This window comes from Chiloscyllium punctatum, chromosome 40 (genome assembly GCF_047496795.1).
Source record: "Chiloscyllium punctatum isolate Juve2018m chromosome 40, sChiPun1.3, whole genome shotgun sequence".
In the NCBI taxonomy this organism is placed as follows: Eukaryota; Metazoa; Chordata; class Chondrichthyes; order Orectolobiformes; family Hemiscylliidae; genus Chiloscyllium; species Chiloscyllium punctatum.
In genome coordinates, this window is record NC_092778.1 from 19,597,104 (window position 1) to 19,616,918 (window position 19,815).

General features: G+C 42.0%; 1 protein-coding gene across 2 annotated transcripts in view; it reads left to right on the forward strand.

Annotated features, from left to right (window-relative positions):
• The window catches only part of rhbdf1a (rhomboid 5 homolog 1a (Drosophila)), a 308,833-nt gene that overhangs the window by 74,831 nt on the left and 214,187 nt on the right, over window positions 1-19,815 (forward strand). For both annotated transcript variants that reach the window (XM_072559432.1, XM_072559434.1), the window contains exon 3: window positions 3,746-3,824. The gene's annotated coding sequence lies outside the window, so the exon portion shown is untranslated. The remainder of the gene's footprint in view (window positions 1-3,745; window positions 3,825-19,815) is intronic.

Consider the following 19,815-nt stretch of genomic DNA (forward strand, 5'->3'; position numbering starts at 1 on the left):
TTCCTTCTGCTGGGCTAACAGCACTGAATAGATGTTTGAAAAGGCTGCAGTATAAAATATTTGAAGTTTGTTTGATTTAGTTGAGCATGGCACAGAAATCCTGCCCCGACCACGCACGTGTTCTTGCTCAGTCATGTTCTATTATATCAGCAACAGAGTCCTGTTAACTCCTTCAGTTGTGATGTAAACTGTTTGGATACATTTTTTTTGTGAATTTGGTTTCTGATTTTTGTTTTTGGAATTGGAATGCATCGGGTTTTCTGCACATATCGCAAGAAACTAGAGTTGTGAACACTACCCAGTCCAGCTCGCAATGCATCCTCTCATTCATTGACTCCATCTACACTTCCCGCTGCCTCCGGAAAGCAATCAACATAATCAAAGACCCCTCCCACCCCAGTTATACTCTCTTCCACCCTCTTCCATCGGGTAGAAGATACAAAAGCTTGAATAGACTTACGAAAGATTCAAGAACAGCTTCTTCCCTGCTGTTCTCACTTTCGATGGGACCTCTCAAATATTAATGTTGATCTCTCTCTCTGCATCTTGTCTACAGCTGTAACACTGTATTCTGCACCCTGATTCACTTTGTGTGATATGATGTATAGCATGCAAAACAACACCTTTTAATGTATCTTAGTGCATGTGGCAACAATAAATTGAGCTCAAACGCAAGTTAATAATTAAGTTGCAAGTATTTCTATCATCCTTGTTTCAGTTTAAAAAATAGTTTTTGAGGCCTGGCTTTAGAGTGAGTGGGTTGCGAGCAATACCGATGGGGATTTGTTTATTTTTGGTAGTTTTGCCACCCAGTTTGTTAGATAATGGGGCCTCCAAGTTCGTTAGAGACGTCAATTTTTAACCTTAAAGGAAACCCCCATAGCTGAGAGAGAAGTACATGTAATGTCACTTTTGTTTGAGTGGAACAATCCTGTGAAAAAAGACTTTGGAATAGAATCGCTCTGTGGACAAGTGATCCTGAGGTTAGGTGGATTAGGTTACTTTCGAGTTATTGTTAGTCCCAGACCAGAATTTTGGAATAAAAACCCTGAAAAGTTTACTCAACCCAAACACGTTAAATCTCTGGAATGATAGTTCCAGGAAGAAACTATCTGTGGTTCCAACCTAAAAATGAAGTCACACGTCACTGAAACCAACTGAGGCATTAGGTACAAGGGTTCTTCCTCCATTCTCAAGATCCAAAGTTGTTATTTTTTTTAACCTACCTGCAAGGCAAATGATAGCTTTATTTGAATGGGGAATTTGATTTTGAAATGATGAGGATGCTCAACAGAGGCTTAAATCAAGATAAAACAGCAAGAGGTTTAGCAAGGCTGTGATAGACTGGAACAGATATGAAACATGAATTAATACAGAGTAGTACAAAATTATTAATTTTGGAAGAATTGAGGAAGGAAATATAAAATTAAAAGACAGGATGTTAAAGCTTTTGATTAGGTATTCCAAAGATGCAAAGTCTTTTGAAGATTTAGAAAGCCATTTTTCATTGTGCATATATGTTGCCAATATGGTGAATGTTTTGGATAGAACCCTTCCTTAAGACCTGGAGGGTTATACCCGAAATGTTGACTTCTCCACTTCCACTGGCTTGCTGTGTTCTTCAGCCTCCTGCCTGTCTGCTTTGATTCCAGCATCTGCTGTATTTTTGTGTTTGTCTCTGATATGGTGAATGTAGCATTGCATGGGAAGAAGTCAGGAGCTTGTGAAAATTTAACATGTATATCTGGAAGAAGCAGATGTCTGTTATCTCGGATTGTCATCATCTGTACTGGAATGGATGAGTGGGAGGACAGCTGAAGTTTTTAAAAAAAAAAAAATAGAGTGGGATGGAGATCAGGGCCTTTGGGAACTTTTACCAATTTGAAAGTGAGTCAGACGATAATGTAAAACACAATTTTCCACAAGTAACTGATAATGCAATGTTGGGCGATGGCAAATGACTCACTGACATGAATAACAACTAAGTTTCAGAAACTTGGTTCTACGAGAATGGCCATCATGGGTTTCACAAAAACTTACTAAGTTTACAGCAGCTAACCAAACTCATCTAAGATGAAGGGGAAGTGGTGGAGTCATGGTAATGTCCTGAGAACTTGTAATCCAGAGTTGTGATTGTTCTACAGTTCAAATCTCACCATGACAGATGAGGTTTGAATTCAATAAGCTCTGGAATGAATGGTGGCTATGTAACCATTATTAATTATCCTAAAAACCCATTACTTTCATGTAGAGAAGGAAATCCTTACCTCCTCTGGCCTGCATGTGACTCCAGATCCACAGCAATGTGGTTAACACTCTGCCCTCTTGACAGTTAGGAATGGACAATAAATGTTGATCCGTATGATGAAAGATTTTTTTTAAAATGGGGTAGTTGTTGAAATATTGAGAAGGATGGGTTGAAAATAGGCAACTGGTTTGCTAGAATTAAAGGGATTGATGAGTGTAAGGCAAAGCCTGCTTATAGACTCCATCAGATCTTTAATGGAATCCATGCAGTCTGAATAAGGTCTTCCACAACTTTTGGGGTGCTTTAACTACATGAAAGAAGCTATTTGAATGTAAGTCATTGTTGAAGGTTAAAAATTGATCCAGTGAATTAACTTTTTTTCTTTAGTAGAGCTAGTTCTTGAGCAAATTCAGCACAAAACCAGAAACTATAAGAAATGAATTTTGCAAAGACCTAAAGAAAACATGAGGGGTGACCTTTATAGAGGTTTATAAAATCACGAGCATGGATAGGATGAACAGACAAAGTCTTTTCCCTGGGGTGGGGGAGCCCACAACTAGAGGGCAGAGGTTCAGGGTGAGAGGGGAGAGTATAAAAGGGACCTCGGGCAGCTTTTTCACACAGAGGGTGGTTCATGTATGGAATGAGCGGCCAGAGGAAGTGGTGAAGGCTGGTAGAATTACAACATTTAAAAGGCATCTGGATGGGTATATAAATGGGAAGGGTCTCAAAATATATGCGCACAATCGGAGGGTCGGTGTGGACTTGTTGGGCCGAAGGGCCTGTGTCCGCACTGTAGGGAACCTAATCTAATCTAAAGTGCTGGCAAATGGGACTAGATTAGGATAGGATAGCTGGTCGGCATGGATGAGTTGGACCGAAGGTTCACCTTTTTGACTTTAATTAGGTATTTGAAAGTTTGTAACAATGGAATTGCTGGAGTTGAGTCCTATATTATGTCAGTTTGAGATGTTTCTGAGCGTGGAGGCAATAAGCTATCTTGGTAAGGCAGCTGAGCTATGACATGGTCAGGAACGTCGCAGAAAGGTTGAAATCTGAAGCCTTTCTGTACATTTTAGAATAACAACAAAGTCTGTTCTGGAGGATTAGAAAAATGAAAGCAGGGGTAGCATTTGGTGAAGTAACAGAATAGGCTAACGAGGCAGAATGCAAAGAAATGACTTCAATCTGTTCCCTGCAGAATGAGAGAGATTTTTCTTTATAATATGGGAATGTGTGAAGTTTATTGTTTGACCCATATCCTTCCCCTTTAAACAGATGACACAGCCCACTGTCTAACAGGATGTTTCACATTCTCTGACTGGTATCTCTGACTGTGTTTCTAGTCATGCTAGTTGATGGGGTGGGGAGAGTAGGCAGAATAAAATGAATTTTTAAAATACCTTGGTTAAGCTGCAGAAAGAAGGAAAGGGTAACTTTAGCACAGAGTAGTCCAATCCTACTTATTCTTGCTTTTCACTATTTTTGTTTCCTCAGCGTTTTCTCCTTCGTTTCATCTAAAAGTTGGAAAACTGGTTAAACGTGGAGACTTTATCTCTAGTCCATAACTTCAAAGGTATGTCATGAATTTCTCACTGCTGCCTTGCTTCAATAAGTGGAGGAAGAGCTCTTCTGAAAGCCTGTTCAGTTAGCTACGGCAATGCATTATCAACGTGCAGATGTTTAGTGTCTGATCTTTGGTTAGTGTTGAACTTGGCAATCTCGGCCAAGATACGATTACTGCTGCATGACTGCTTCAGTGCCTTAGGTGTAGGAGGGGAGAAGTCAGTTAATGCTCGTAGTTTTGAATGGAAAAGATGAGGTGGTGGGTTTGGCAGGAGTTTTGCATCCCCACGTTGGGCTGATGTAAAGTGGTCCGCTGCTTCATTACAACCTGTTGGATTAAAGCCCAGACAACCGTAGTATGAGGCAATGAAATTAGTACTCCAGTTGATACAAACCATGTTAGAATGAGGGAACCAATTACTGCCGATCCTGGAATCTCTACTGGAAACAAAACAAAAATGCTGGAGATCTCAGTGGGTCAGGCAGCATCAATAAAGAGAAAGCAAGCTAAAGTTTTGAGTCAAGATGACTCTTCATCAGATTGATCATGCTTTAGGTATTGAAATATTTTGAAATGCATTGATACATAGCAAACTAAATAACTAGTGAAGCAGCCAATGATTGTATGTAAATTTCTTTACTGATCGTTTGAGTGAGCAGCAACTTTTGTATATTGGATTAAATGACAGCAAAAAAAAGAAGTGAGTGCTTTTAGACGCACGTTGCAACATTTCATTTTTGAGGCTTTCTTGGTGTAAAGCTGCCAGTTTTCTTTTTCAATTTGCACTTTGCAAGGAGTCAAGTTTTGAGCTGAAAGATTTTTAATTGAGAGAATAGACTCAGTAATAGCTGGATAGGTCTAAAAAAAAAGGTCCAAGAATCTGAGGTCCTACCATCCGCAAAATCATCCTCAGGAAAGGAAATAATTTCCTCTTGTAATAGGAAACTTGCAAAGTGGTGCTATCCACTGGGTTGTTCTGATAAAACCATTTACAGTGAATTCCTCACTTAATATTGTTGTTGTGTTCCTTTTCAAAGTACAGCTTTGAATGAATTGATATTAAGCAAGTCAGGTTTTCAATTCCAAACTGTTGTGTGAACCTTCCTCAAACTGAAACAGGGCAACCTAAAGTGGGGACTTGGCCTACTGCTCATTTTGCTTGCAGTTTTAATCTTTCAAATAGCATGTGCTTTATTAAGTTAGAAACCATTGGGAGAAATGATGCTTTGCAAGTGTTACATTGCACCATATTTGAAGCTCTGAGTGGAACTTCCCAAAGCTTATAATGCACTCCTCCTCCCTATTAAGGTCAAACTTGCAGGCAAATATTTAGGGCACTAGAAATCCTGGAGAGTCTCCTCTATGTATATCGAGTACATCAATGGCTACCTATTTTCTGATCAACCTGTACAGAGATATTATCACACCCTCCTGGAGCAAGTGGGACTTGAATCAGCTTTCCTGTTCAGAGGTAGGGTCACTTCCACTGCACCACAAGAGCCCTCTGTATGTACAACCTCAGTATAAATGCATTGTTCTCCATGAATGAACAAAATTGGTAAACGTTGAATTTGTCTAAAACCTAAGAACAATTGAAATAAGTATCCTTGTCAAATAAAATTGAGAGTATAAATCAGTCGGAGTCCTGTGTAAAAACAGCAGTTAAGGTTTGATTTTAAATGCAGTTTTAGAATGGTAGTTTGCAAATAGAAAATCAGGTGTGCTTTGTGCATGATCATCATGGCACTTGTTTTCACTTTAAGAATGCCATACTGGTCCATGTTGAGCACCAATTGTAGGAAGCACTGAGGATAGCAATGGCATAGCCTATAGTCTGGATGGGGCCTCCCATCATGATGCATTATGCTGGGTGAGTCCCAAATGGCATAGCTGCTAGACTTGGTATGTGGCAAGTGGTGAGAGAACCAACCAGAGGACTTGACCTCCTTCGCACCAGTCTGCTTATCATAGATGGATCTGTTCATGACAGTATTAGTTGGACTGACCACCATATTGTAGTTCTGGAAGTGAAATCTTTCACAATTAGATATCTTTGTGTTGTGCGGCACCACCAACATACTAAATAAGCATATTTCAAACAGATCTAGCAATTCGAAACTGGGCATCCACAAGGCACTGAGGATTTTTATCAGAATTTCATTAAATCACAATTTGTAATCTACTTGCCCAGCACATTATTCCTGATGAAGGGCTTTTGCCCGAAACATCGATTTCGAAGCTACTTGGATGCTGCCTGAACTGCTGTGCTCTTCCAGCACCACTAAGCCAGAATCTGGTTTCCAGCATCTGCAGTCATTGTTTTTACCACATTCCCCATTCTGCTGAGCTAGTAGGTCAATCCTGACTCAACGAAGAGTGTAGAAAAGCATACCAGACACAGTACCAGGGATGCATAAAATGGTGTCAACCTACAAGACAGGACTATTTGCCGTCATAGTTAAGCAATCCCATGACCAACTGTTCAGGCCTAAGCTCTGCAGTCCTGTCACAACCAGTCGTGACCGGTGGTGGACAATTAAGGAGGCCTTGCAAAAATCCCCATCTTCAATGATGGAAGAGTCCAGTAAATCAGGGCAAATTACTTGACAGAAGCATTTGCAACAATCTTCAGTCAGAAACGCCGAGTGGACGATCCATCTCAGCCTCTTCAGAGGTCCCCTGAATAAGATGCTAGTCTTCAACCAATTTGATTAATTCTGTGTAATAGCAAGAAATTACTGAAAGCAGTGGATATTGCAACGGCCTTAGAACTCGACAATTTTCTGGCAATAGTTCTGAAGATTAATGCTTCAGTTTTGGCTTTGTCTCTGTCTCTGGTAAAGCTATTCCAGTGCATCTACTAAACTGGCATTTTTCCCGCAATGTGGAAAATTGCCGACAAAAGCAGGCTGAATTCAATTCATCCAATCAGTCCACTTTTAATCATCAGAAAGTGATGGAAGGGAGTCGACAGTACTATCAAGTAGCTCAACAATAACCTGCTCATTGACATTCAGCTTGCATATTGCCAGGGCCACTCGACTCCTAACCTCATTACTGACTTTGTCCAAACATGGACAAAAGAGCAGAATTGCAGAGGAGACGTTAATGAATCCACTTAACATCAGGGTAGCGAATGTTTAGGTATGGCTCAGAGGATGCCTTGCAAAACAGGAGTCAATGGGAATTGGGGAAAACTGAGTTGTACTTAAAGAATTTGAAATAATAAATAGGACAGTGTTGAGGAAGAACCCATTTAAGGTGTTTAACTTCCTTGGAAAGTGGTTAAAGCACCACACTGGGTGAAATGTATCCCAGGTTGCTAAAGGAAGCGAGGGGCAAAATAGTGGAAGTTCTGGCTATCATTTTCAAGTTCTCTCTAGCGACATGTGTTGCCAGAAGACAGTAGGGCGTTTTAATGTTTTCTTCCTCTTTTTAAAGAGGAAGATGGAACTAAATTGTCATGATTAGAGGTCAGTCATTGGTGGAGAAAAGATGATTCGACAAAATTCTGAGTCATGCTGAAGTCCTGGTTTAGGAAGACATGAGTTAATTAAAGGACAGTCAGAATAGATTTATCAAGGGAAGGTTGTGTCTGACTAACTAGAAGAAGTAATGAGTTGGGTTGATGAGATTAGTGCATTTAACATAATCTAGTGGAGTTTAGAAGGGCTTTCGACAAGGTCTCAATGGCAGACTGGTCAGTAAATGAAGTGCTTGTGGAGTTTGTGGGAAAATAGCATTTTGATTCCAAAATTGGTTCAGTGGCAGGTAGCAATGTTGCTGTGGTAGCCAGCAATGTTCCACCTAAGTTGGACAGTGGGTTGGAGGTTCCATGCATATCGGTTAGTGTGCTAATATTGTTTATTTATTCAGTAGAGATGTGGGTGTCATTGGATAGGCCAGCCCCTTATTTGCCTTCCCTAACTGCTCAGAGGGCAATCAACAGTCGACCACCTTGCTGTGGGTCTGGAGTTACTGTACACGCCTCTGGCACAGGTGGGACTTGAACGTGGACTTCCTGGTGCAGGGGTAGGATACTACCACTGTCCCACAAGAGGGCCCTGAGTCTGTTTTTTTGAAAAAAAAAGTAAATTATTTTTCTAATCCAAGTAAAGTTGGTTGATTTTATTCCCTGAAGGACACTAGTGAACCAGAAGGGATTTTACAACAATCAGGATGGTTACATGATCACTGAGGCTAGCTCTCTCTCCTAGAGTTTATTGAATTCAAGTTTCACCATCTGTTCTGGTGGGATTCAAGCCCATGTCCCCAGAACATTGGTGTGAGGTTCTGACTTGCTAGTCCAGCGACACTACCACTTGGCTGCCACCACCCTGAGTCCCTATTGGCTTCCACTTCCTGAAGCCCCTGACTTTGACTTTGGAGGTTCCTGCAGCAGAAACAAAGGATGGGGGAACGTTGGTTGTCAGGTGTTTCTGTGACTGGAAGGCTCTTTGTAGTGGGGTTCTGCGGGGCCCAGGGCTGGCTACTTGCTGGTTATCCTATATATCAACGACCAGTAATTAAGTGAACGATTTAAGATGGTTTCCAATGATATAGGCATAGGCCATGTGATTAATAGTGAGATAGATCACAGGATGGTAGCAGTACAGGTTGTTCCCCCACAATGTGACAGTTGTGTTTCTCTGAAGCCCCACGCTGTAGAAGATAGCTATACCTATTCAGTCGAATGTTTGTGTTACCCAAACATCATGCACAGTCGTCAATCGCGTCATAGCCAATTTGCATTGATGAAGTGCACATTATACCAGAACGACCTGTAGGCTGATTTGATGGCTTATACTCCTGATAACCAGCCGGTAAGCTAAAAATTCAAAGCCAGTCTACTTGGAATAGATTTATTCACAACTGAAACATTACTGACTCCCGACTCTACTCCACTTGTGTCAATAAGTCTCTGTTTGTACAATTTTTGGAATGTTCCCATCAACTTCTGTCTTGACACAAAATCAGAATCTGCTGTGAAAACTCCACCTACTATGAGGGGACTGTGTGCCAATCTTCTGACCTGGAGTCAGACACCATACTCTTTGGAGTACCCAAATTAAAAATTAGCAGTTGTGTCTCTTTCTTTCCATCAACCTGTTTAGCAATGTTATGACATACCTGTGGGACAGATTAGACTTGAACTTAGGCCTCCTGGCTCAGTGGTAGGGACAAGAACCCCCAGTACAGGTAGGATGCAAGGATATTTTCTAATCAATCTGTTCAGAGATATTATTGTATACCTTTGGAGCAGGTGGGACTTGAACGCTTGCCTCCCAGTCCTGAGGTAGTGAACCTACCTCTGTGCCACAAGTGGGACCCCGAGTAGGATTTTGTTTTCTTTTTATTTAACCTGTTTCTCCTAATCAAACTTTCCAAAGATGTTATTAGATACATCTGGAGCAGGTGCGACTTGAATCTGGGTCTGCGATAGAGATACTACCACTGCGCAACAAGACGGCCCCCCAGGTCTGATTTAACGATATTTTCTAATCAGCACGTTCAGATATTATTATTACTCGCAGTCTGAATGACTGGGGCTTGAATTTGGGTCCCCTGCCGAGAGGTAGGGACTCTACCACTACACTGTTGGAGCGCCAAACATCAAATACTTTGCTCCTGGGTGGTCTCGACCTTTCTGTTGATAGCCGAGTGGGCTGACCAATTACACCGCAGGGGCTGGCCAGGTAGGATTTAAGCCTAGTTTTTTGTTTTCTAGTTAGTCTGCTCAGGAATGTTATTACACATCTCTGCAGCAGATTGGGCTTGCAGGGGTAGGGATGCCACAGGAGGGTCCATAGGTAGGATTTAACCTATTTGTCTACTCAACGAAATGTTATTACACGCCTCTGGAGTAGGTAGGATTTAAGCAACTGTCTTCCACCTGTGTACACTTAACTTTATCTGAAACAATTTAACAAGATGGGCAACAAATTGACAGGTTGACTTCATTCCAGTGGAGTTTGGGACAGTACTTTTGGGGAAGGCTGACTAGACGAGGGAATGTCAACAAAAGGTGGCATTCTTAAAGAGTTGAAATCTTGGCATCCACATCTCAGTCAGTGACTGACTGGACAGGTAGATAAAGTGCTTATGAATACATTCGGGGTACATCCCTTTATCAGCTGAGACATAACTTAAAAACAGGGAGGTTATGCTAACCTTAACCCTGACCTAGTCACTTGGGATTAATTTGTTTACCACTGCTGAACTTTGTACAGTTCTGGGTTGCATTATGGGAAGGCTGTGATTGCACTAGAGTGAGTACAGAGGAGATGATATAGGATGTTGCCAGGAATGGAGAGCTGTGACAAATGGAGAGATTGGGTCAGCTGGGAATGCCCAGCAGGACTAGCCTCCGTGGAGAGAGAATCTAACATTGTATTCTCCCCAGCGAAAAGGCTGGTCGTGTTCTGTTTCTGCCTCCACAGATTTTGCCAGACCTGCTGAGTATTTCCTGCATGTTGTGTTTTTATTCCAGACTTCTCGTACCACCAGTTTTAAAAAAAAAATAGGCTGGGGCTGTTTGGAACAGCTGAGACTGAGTGAAGGTTTGATTGGTGTGTATAAACTTTGAGGGGACTAAGGTGAAGGGAATTGGAATGACCCACTCCATTTAACATGGAGGTCAACAGTTGGAAGATCTTGGGTTAAAGTAACTGGCAGGAAGATGAAAAACCTTTTTCGGAGGGTGATGCAAGTCTGGAATTGACTGCCTGGTAAAAGTGGCATTTTATAAAAATTGCCCTTGGCTGAGTACTTGGAGTGCTACAATCTACAAGGAGAAAGTGAGGACTGCAGATGCTGGAGATCAAAGCTGAAAATGTGTTGCTGGAAAAGCACAGCAGGTCAGTCAGCATCCAAGGAACAGGAGAATCGACGTTTCGGGCATAAGCCCTTCAGGAGGGCTTATGCCCGAAACGTCGATTCTCCTGTTCCTTTGATGCTGCCTGACCTGCTGCGCTTTTCCAGCAACACATTTTCAGTGCTACAATCTACAGGCTGACCAATGGAGAGCTGGAACGTGGAGTAAAGCATAACTCTTCTTGCTTGATAGGACATTCAGTCCATCATGTCCATGTGTTGTAAATCTGTCTCTCTCTTTCTGTTAACGCAATGTTAAATAGTTTGGATCTATAATCCCTGATATAAATTCTAATCACTCACAGGATAAACAATAAGAGTTTTGATCTGCTGTCTTTTTCCTTTCGTTAGTCTGTTTTCTCCTTTTCTGGACTGCTGGCCTCTTGCTGATTTAGCTTCTGTTTGCTTCATGTCAGATAGCAGTGCCTCCTGTTGAACGCAGTGAGTGTTGGTAGGCGGTTTGGCAAAGGAGAGGCATTGCAGCCAGTTTAGTCATTCATCTACCCGCGGCAATCCACATGTACAGAGTTTCCAGGCAGTGATGTCCTGGTGAGTGATCCCATTTCTGGACTCTGCCAATATGGTCCAGATGAAAGCAGATATCTTGGCCATAATTTGCAATCAAATTTTGGATTTTATGATTTGAATGGCCCAGCCACTCGCTTACACATTCCACTAACCTCTTCTTTTTTCCGAGTTGCATATTTCGCAATGTGTCACGTATTGATTATATAGCTGCTTATCATGGAATGATCATGCAAAAGTATGCTGTTAAAGGAATAGTACAGGTTAGATTAGATTAGATTACTTAGTGTGGAAACAGGCCCTTCGGCCCAACAAGTCCACACCGACCCGCCGAAGCGCAACCCACCCATACCCCTACATTTACCCCTTACCTAACACTACGGGCAATTTAGCATGGCCAATTCACCTGACCTGCACATCTTTGGACTGTGGGAGGAAACCGGAGCACCCGGAGGAAACCCACGCAGACACGGGGAGAACGTGCAAACTCCACACAGTTAGTTGCCTGAGGCGGGAATTGAACCCGGGTCTCTGGCGCTGTGAGGCAGCAGTGCTAACCACTGTGCCACCATGTTAAGATCCTGGTTCATGAGTTTTTTTTTGAAAGCTTGTATATTGTTTTCTCTCTTATCTAGTCAGTGTAGTCATTTTTTATCTTACATCTTGAGCAGGTCATTTTTTATTTGTTCATGAGGTAAAAGTATTACTAGCTCAACCAAAATGTGTTTCCCTTGCTCCTTCTGTGGGTCTGGAGTTGCAAGCTATGTTCTTGTTAGCCCCTACGTTAGGTTTTTGAAGGGGCTGCTCCTCAGATTTTGGTTGCACTTCAGTCCCATGCTCCTGACCTCCAGACACCGCATGCAGGGAGGGGCAGGCAGGTCAGAGGGCCTTCTCATGGGTCTGCTCCCAGGCCTGGCCATCGTAGCCACTGTCAAGATTAGAGTGGTGCTAGTAAAGCACTGCAGGTCAGGCAGCATCCGAGGAGCAGGAAAATCCAGATGCTGCCCGACCTGTGCTTTTCCAGCACCATTTCGATCTTGACTCTTAATCTCCAGCAACTGCAGTACCCACTTCTACATAGTGGGCTGTGAAGGGGCTCGTTCTTGAATGTTTGCCTCTCTTTTCAGAGTTAAGTCTGCGCTCAGGTGTCCCTGTAGCAGGTGTTATGGATCAGACCAGGCCCCCTCAAAATACTTTAAGAAGCTAGCCCAGACCCTAACCACTTCTTTCTTTAAAGGCAAAGGTGAAGTGCTGAGTTGCAGATGCAATGCAACCTGTCAAACTACTCAACAATAAGTCAGACACAATTCATTTAAGCACCGTAGTTAAAAATGCAAGCAAAGAAAGAGGAATATAGAATAGCTTAACCGTGTTAGAAACTTAACCAAGTAATAGATACAGTAACTATTACTAATTAACTATTACTAATTAACCCTGTTCCAATATAGTAACATCCCATAAGCACACCCCTTGGCAGAAAAGGAAAATTCAGACACCGATTCTCAAATGCAGTTCTCCAATCCAGGAGGAAAAAACATTAAGAGAAAATTCAGAGAGAGTAGCAACCAGAAGGCATTCACTGTAGCTTCCAACTCCATTGAGACTCCAACAGCTTCTGATGTGACTGAAAAATCTAAAACCCAGAAATCCTAATCTGTGAGAGCTGGACACACCCATTCTGGCTGTTTTTACGAAAAAAAACCAAGACCCCTCAAACTGTTTACTCAAGTGACCTGAACTGGCCAGCTCAGCACCTCTTGTTCAAACTCTTTCTTAAAAGAAACCAGGGCAAAATAATCTCTTAAAGTTACAGCATTGTCACAGGGGAGCACACAGTATGCACTAGCATGGTTGAGGCCTTTAGAGACCAATGGGCACTGCGGGGGTTGGAGTGCATCAACCCGGATATTCTTTTAATTTCATAAATTTTCCACTTCCTTATACAAGTTTCTATTCGCCATTCATTTGTACTTTTTTCCATTGCCTCATCAGGGGCTGGATAAAAAGAGTCAGAGGGAGATTTGCTTTTGGCTGAGAAGAGTGGAGAGTGCTTTGCTCTGTCTCTAGTCCCATGCTGTCCCTGTCCTGGGGTGTTTGTTGGGGATGGTGTGGAGGAAGCTTTGCTTTCAGTTTGGAAAAGTGAAGTTCTGAGGAGACCAGACCAGGTAAGGGTGGTAAATTTCCTTCCCTAAAGGGCATTAGGAAATTAGATGGGTTTTTGTGATGATCGGCAGTGGTTACAATGGAACACCACCTCTAGTAGGCCCATCAGTGCTGCATCCATAACCCTATACAGTCTCTCCCTCAGTTGCTGAGCCATCCTGTAACATGCTCCTGTGTGATAAGTCAAAGCATTCCATTCATTTGTGTGTGCTTACCTCATTTGCAACCCTACAGAACTTGCTTCTCATCAGCATCCCAGTGTTAAATTAGAGTCCATTTTTGGATTAGCTTCTCTAGGATTGAGATATTCCAAGCTATTTAACTCTGATTTGCTTGTGTTGCTTGCAAGACAAAACTTTTCACTGTGCCTTGGTACACGTGACAGTACATTCAATTCAATTCAGTTTGATATTATGGTAATCACCAGTAAATCTAAAATTGTGTGCAAAATCCAGACTTTGGAACAGGCCAATGTTAATAGCATTGTAGCCGTTTGGTGCCACATTAATTCCCATGTTCTGGAAATGATCGGGTCTCTCTTTGTGGCATCCCTTTGAAACTTATCTCCTTTCAAAGTTTTCCTGCTTCACTGAGACGCAGTACTGTACTAGCTTGTACAATGTATTTCCTGTTCTTAAGGTGGCAAGCTAATCATTCAGAGAAGTGTTTTTGAGCAATGACTAACATAGATACAATCTGATAGCTCTGGGAGGCTATCCCATCTGCCAGTGACTAGAGGCAAGAACGTGCAGTTAGGAGATTGGTAGAAACTTATGAGGATTTTTTACATCAAGTTTCGTTCTTTTCAACGGATGTTTGCCTGCTGGTTTTTGAATGATGTCCTGCTGGAAGCTAATGCAGAACTAGGGCTTTGCTTTGGAAACATTACTGTGAGCTGCGAAGAGTCGCCAAAATGAAACTGAACAATATCTGATGGCCAGCTTGCTGCAGGTCTTGCTGTATATTTGAGAATTTTGTAATTCTCTGGCACTGAGTCATAGCTATAAAACCGGGACAGTGACTGGGTTAAATGTGATTTGTGTTTAACCAACGTCAATTAACCTTCAGGTGAAACTTCCTTAAGCAAGTTATCTGTGTCCAACAGTAGTTTTGACAGTCGAGTTTACTTGATAGACCAGATTCCTGGCTGGAAGTGGTGTAACAATAGAGTCAAGTCATCACATCATCAGTTTGGAATGGGGCCTGAGCAGTAATTTGAAGAGAAATATGATTTGAACAGGAGCACCATTCAGCTAGGCAGCAGAACGCAAGCTGGATTATTTAATGGGGTTACGCAGTCACTCTGATTTAAGTAAAATATGATCTATGATGTTTACAGAATCCACACAAAACTAACTGCAAATGCTGTCTGCCTGCATCAGTTTGGAATGAAAGCAATCCCATTTGGAGTCAACGGAGTTTTTAGCCATCCAGAAACTTTGTTTTCTGTAAATCGGAGTCTGAAGGGCCAATAGCAGTGTATGTATTTAAAAGATGGCTGTACAATGTGCTTATTCTGTTCAGATACAGTTTCATTATGGGGATCAAATGCAGGATTGCCACTAGTTACAGGGTTACTCCAAATACTGGCATTGTCATTTTATTTCTGTTGGTTGCAAATTGTGCCTTCTGATTAGCTGCATCTCAGGAACTCCTAATTTCACCGATTGTGAACTTAGACCTTTTAGATATTAATCACAAGTAGACATAAACATTATCTTAATATTGTGTATTGCTTCGGCTGTATAGCAAAAATAATTTCCTTTTACTCAGCAGTATTTGGAAAGCTTTAATAGCATTATCATAGCACTAGCTGTGAAGTATGTACTTAAGCAGAAGGACAAGAAGTTGAGTTCTTTCTCTTCTCCCAAGGGGAAAAGACTGCTGAACTGCAAGCCACTGATGAATAGAAGCTCACAGTGATGGTCAATTGAGGTTCAGCCTGGCGGAAACTCAATATCTAACATCAACATCCAAAAGCAAATATTATTGAAAAATATGGAGCTTCATCTTCGATTAAGTGGCTTTGGGTCTAGATTAAACACATGATCTCAAAGTACAGACTGAAGCAGGGTATTGAATCCAAGTGGGCCAAATGATTGCCCGTTTCGGTTTGCGATGCCCGTTTTACATTATTTACTAATATGACAGATGTCGGATATTTATAATCTGAGGTTAGAAACTGGCGCCAGAAATAGGGCAACAGGAAAGCAAAACACCACAGCTGCTGCAAATCTGAAACAAGAACAGAAGGTGTTGGAAATGCTCAACAGGTCAAGGAGCCACTGTGGAGATGCGACTAAATTTCACGTCCCACATGCTCTTTGAGCTTTCAATAGATATACAAAAACCTCTCCCTCACTTTTTGGCAGTCTCAGGATATGGGCTGATGCGCCTTGCCTGAATGCCAGTAGCAAAATGAATAGTGAGTCAATAGGCTCTCGACTTTGGGTGCAACAAGCCAGTGAAGATTAGATACTAATCCCCACAACAAGAGCGTGGGAAGCATTTTTAAAATGCTTCGCTAATGTTGTGGCTCCAGCCGTAGACTGCAGATGCCACGGTGCAGGATTTTGCAGGCTGGGTTACACATTTCAGACCACTCGAACAAAGTTTATTTTCTTCCCCACGCATAAGGGGTGAAATATTGGATAGCTACACAAACTCAAATAGATTCCGTGCTGGAGCAGAGGTGCCAGAATCTCGGCACAAGCAAATCCTCTTAAAACCAGGAGCGGGTTATTTAAAGTTTTAAATATTTAAATATCTGTCGAATTTAGAGCACTATTACCATTGCAAATGAATTCCCTGATCCATCTCATCAGCAGCATCAATGGGGTCTATTGATACATCATTGTTTTGGAACTAGCCTAGATATGTTTGTTTCTCTGATCTGTGAGCCACAATGTTGTTCATCAGTCCACCAATTCCTCGATTCTCTTGGGATTCATGTGTCCCTCCATGCATGACCACAAGAGGAATTGTAGTTGTATCGGTTTTGAAATGTGCTCTATCTTGGATGTTTAGCCTTGCTCCTTTCTTTATTACTGTTCTTAATGCAGGGGGTGCTGCATATCCCTTGTGTTACTCAAATCATCTTCACTGAGTAGTTGTATAACAGGGGGAGAGCAGTCACTTCTTGTGAAGTCATACAGCACAGAAACAGACCCTTTGGTCCAGCCAGTCTATGCTGAGCATAACCAAAAACTAAACTAGTCCCACCTGCCTGCTCCTGGCCCATATCCCTCCAAACATTTCCTATTCATGTCTTTATTCAAATGCCTTTTAAACTTTGGAACTGTGGGAAAACATCCATCACTTTCTCAGGAAATTCATTCCACATGCGAACCAACTTCTGTGTTTTTCTAAAAAAACAGTTGCCCCACACGACTTTTTAAAAATCTCTCTTACCTTTAAAAATGCCGCCACTCTTGAAGTCGCTCATCCTAGGGAGAAGAAACCGACCATTAACCCTGTCTATACTCCTCATGACTTTATAAACCTCAATAATGCCATCTTTCAAGCTCCTACATCCTAGGGAAAAAAAGTCCCAGCACTTCTTTCTAATTCAAGCCTTCCATACCAGGCAACGTTCTGGTAAATCTTTTCTGAACCCACTCTAGCTTAATAATGTCTTTCCTATAACTGGGTGACCAGAATTGGACACAGTACTGCAGAAGAGGCCTCACCAATGTCCTGTCCAATCTCAACATAACATCTCAACTCCTGTGTTCAAAGGTCTGAGCAATGAAGGTAAGCGTGCTAAATGCCGCCTTAACCACCCTGTCTGTATGTGATGCAAACTTCAAAGATTTATGTACCTGAACCTCTAAATCTTTCTGTTCCACAACACTACCCAAGGCCCTGCCCTTAATTGTGTAAGTGCTGCCCTTGCTTATTTTACCAAAGTGCAATTCCTCCCATTTGTCCAAGTTATCCATCTGCTCCACAACCCATTGATCCAATTGATCATACTGCATCACCTTTAATTTTTGAGTAGCAACAAATTATTTTAAAGCACAAGGGACAATATGACACATGCTTAAAAAAAATTAACACTGCAAAAGAAAGTGCTTTGTTGCCATGTGTGCACACCAATCTACAGCTGTAAACACTGTCAGAAATGTTTATGTGAATAACCATCAATTCTTTCCCACATTTTCCAAAAGCACTTTTTTAATAAGATTAGGCACGTTTTTTCGAATTACATTGAGTAAATGCATGACTCCTTGTCCAAAAACATTAACTCCTTCCTTATTCTCATCAATGGGGGTCTCTAGTGCATCACTACAAAAGAAAGGATTGAAGGTTTTGCAGCCATCTTCAGTCCAAGTGGATGATCCAGCTCAGCCTCCTTCTGAGGTCCCTGGCATCAGAGATGCCAATCTTCAGGCAATTTGATTCTTTCCTGGTGATATCGAGAAACGGTTGAAGGCATTGGACACTGCAAAGGTTGCAGGTCCTGGCAACACTGTGCCAAAAGTATTGAAGAATTGTGCTCCAGAGTAGCAGTGTGGTTAGCCACAAGCAGGCCATGCTCCATCCTGTCACTCACTACATGTGATATCGAGGCAACGTATGTGCTACCTGAGAACTGTAACAAAACTAAAGTCAATGGAAATCGGGGGGAACAATTCTCTGGTTGGAGCTGTACCTAATATAGAAGAAGGTAGCTATGGTTGGAGGGAGTTACTCAGAATGGTGCCCAAGATACAACTGTCTTTTGGTGCTTACTCAATGATCTCTGCTCTGACATTAAAGTTAGCAGTGATTTAAGCTATGTTGAGTAATATTAGTAACTTCTTAGATCCATATAGGAAAGCAGCAAGACCTGAACAGCATCCAAGCTTAGGTTGATAAGTGGGGAGTAACATACGTGCACATTGGTAATGATCACCTCCAACAAGAGAAAATCTGTTAATTGAATCCCCCAGCACCACATCCTGGAGTTGTCATTCAGCAGAGAATTCACTGGATTAACCATATAAATTCAATGGCAACAGTAGCAAGTTAAAGTCTGGGGATTCTGCATTAAGTGACCTACCACCTGCCTTGTTTCACCCCGTCATCACCACCAAAAAAAATCAATGAAACCAGTACCCACTTACCTGTGAGTACACCATGTAGAGGAGGTAGTGTTCCCGTGTACCTGCTGCACCGTCCTCGCAGATGGAAATGAGTTTGAAAGGTACTGTCTAAAGTGCCATGGTGAATTTCACCTCTATCCCCTAATCCCATTACACCTCCTTCATTTGGCTGTGTACTGGCTGCACAGCATTATCATCTCCATGTGAGTTAGCTAATATGGGACGAAGATGATGAATTAAAGTGTAAATGCTTGCTGTTTTGTAAACACGCTCTGTGTCTGTAATGGTTACAAATGGAATTCAACATTGCACTGGATTATCAAATGATTATTATCACATAGTTATTTCATGTATTTTTAGCCTGAACACCGTCATGTACTTGAACAAACATATGTGCAAGCATAACTGTTGATCCTATCTCAGAATCATTCTAGTTGTCTCTTGGTGAAGGTAAGTTAGAGATTATTTCTCTGCATAACAGGAGTGATTCGACTTGAGATGTAATTAGTTGGATGTAAAGTTGTTTGGAGTGTGTGAAGGAAATGAAAGGTTCTGTATAAATGCATGTTATTACTTAGTTTGGTTATATCGATTTCATGTGGAAAATCTGAAATTTTCTGAGTCTGGGTTGTGGATGTTTTGATTTGCTTCCTGTGATGATGCAGTGGGTGTGATGACACATCCAGGGATCGTTACATGACTCATTCCCATCCATAACAAACCTTTATTGTAACAGGAGAGTGAGTTGAGGAGTATTGGATTGCTTTCAAGAACAGTCCACTCAGTTTTTTTTTATTAATTCACAGGATGTGGGTATTACTGCCTGGGCTGGTATTCATTACTAATCCTGAATTGCCCTGCAGAAAGTGGTGTTCAATTACCTTTTTGACCCACTACAGCTCCTGTGATGTAGAGACATCCACAGCCCTGTCAGGAAGGGAATTCCAGGATTTTGACCCAGGAAGTAACAGCGATTGTAGTTTCAAATCCGGGTGGTGTGTGCTGCTTGGAGGGGAACTTGCAGTTGTTGATGTTTCCGCGTGTGTGTTGGCCTTATGCTTCTAAATGGTAGCGGTTAACTGGTTTGAAAGAAGCATTGGTGAGTTGTTACAGTACATGCTTGTGCTGGAACGACTGTGTTCTGGTATTCCTGGTATTGGAGTGTGTGTGGATGGGTCAAACGGGCTGCTTTGTCCTGGACTGTGTCAAGCTTCTCGAGTTGTTGGAGCTGCACCATCCAAGCAAGTAGAGAATACTCCATCCCACTCCTGACTTGTGCCTTGTAGAGGGTGGGTGGACTTTATGGACTTTGGGGAGTCAGGCGGTGATTACCCACCACAGGATTCCCAGCT